The sequence below is a fragment of the Petaurus breviceps genome, unplaced genomic scaffold, assembly GCF_028583685.1.
Source record: "Petaurus breviceps papuanus isolate PSGF00001 unplaced genomic scaffold, PetGlider_PUasm1.0 207, whole genome shotgun sequence".
Taxonomy (NCBI): domain Eukaryota; kingdom Metazoa; phylum Chordata; class Mammalia; order Diprotodontia; family Petauridae; genus Petaurus; species Petaurus breviceps.
The window spans coordinates 15,507,361-15,508,781 of record NW_027185850.1 but is presented as its reverse complement, the minus strand read 5'-3'; the positions used below and the strand labels follow the sequence as shown (position 1 = coordinate 15,508,781).

At 35.0% G+C, this 1,421-nt stretch overlaps 1 protein-coding gene across 1 annotated transcript in view; it reads right to left on the bottom strand.

Annotated features, from left to right (window-relative positions):
• Positions 1 to 1,421, bottom strand: part of LOC138164800 (uncharacterized protein C1orf87-like) — a 62,403-nt gene that overhangs the window by 53,344 nt on the left and 7,638 nt on the right. The window lies entirely within an intron of this gene.

Sequence of the window (1,421 nt, the reverse complement as noted above, 5' to 3'; positions counted from 1 at the left end):
GAAAGAAAGAAAGAAAGAAAGAAAGAAAGAAAGAAAGAAAGAAAGGAGGGAAGGAAGGAAAGAAAGAAAGAAAGAGAAAGAAAGAGAGAAAGAAAGAAAGGAAGGAAGGAAGGAAGGAAGGAAGGGAGGAAGGAATAAAAGAGAAAAAAGAGAGAAAGAAAGAAAGAAAGAAAGAAAGGAGAGAGAAAGAACAAAGAAGAAAGAAAAAAGAAAGGAGAGAAAGACAGAGAAAGGAGGAAAGAAAGAAGGAAAGGAGGGAAGGAAAGAAAGAAAGAAAGAAAGAAAAAAGAAAGGAGGAAAAAAGAAAGGAAGGAGAGAAGGAATGAAAGATAGAAAAGGAAAAGCAAAGGAAAGAGAAAAGAGAAGAAAAGAAAGAAAAAGGGAGAAGGAAGTAAAGGGAATAAGGAAGAAAAAGAAAAAAAAGAAATCTTTTTACCTATTTCTTGTCATTTCCATTAAGGTGTCAGTCAACACAGATTTTTAAAGAGGAATCATCTTTCTTGATTAAAAGCCTAGAAGTTTTTTTTGCAATCTTTCTAACAGGAGAAGAGAGAAAGTTAAAACAGATTACTTGTACTTGGCCTTTCCAAGCTGGGTGCTTCCCTGAGACACCCTCCCCTCAGGCTGAAATGAGAAGGGGGGGATATCCCTTGAGCCCATAAGGGGAGCCCATAAAGGGAGAATACCCCTTGACCCCTTCATTAGGAAGACCAGAATAAGTAAAAATTTGATTTTCTTTTTCCTGCCATTCACTAATAATAATTCACATTTCTGTAACTGCAGATTCCAAAGAGTTCACCTAAAAATAACCCAATGAGGTACATAGAACAAATATTATTCTTGCTTTATAGATGAGGAAACATTCCACTGCTCTAATGACTTACTCAGGGTCACGTAGCAAGAAAGAGAATGGAACCCAGATCTTTTGACTTGAAGTCTTATAATATTTCCACTGCCCTACACCTAATAAACAGAATTCATACCAGGCTGCACTCACATAACTCACTAAAGCATACAACACTTGACTTGTAAACCTTGAGGTGCTGTGTAAATATGAACTATTAGAATTATAATAATTCTTATTACTATTAACTGTAGTATATCATGGTTTCATGTCAGATTGAGAAATCCCATCAGTAGACCACCCCCTTTTACAGGAAAAAGTATATTCTGGGAAAGTTGGCTGTAAAGTGAATTTCTGTAAATTGAATGTAACTGCTACACATTTAAAAGGCCAAAGATATATTCTCAGAATAACACCTTGGTCCGAAGACATTTTTAAAGCACACTTAAAAACACAAGGTAACCCTTTAAAAATAACAAAAGAATTATTTTCAGATTTTAAAACTTTATTCAAACTAAGTCACACAGTGGAATAGCTGCAGTGAAATTTAAAATCCTATGACCAGCAATGGGATTTT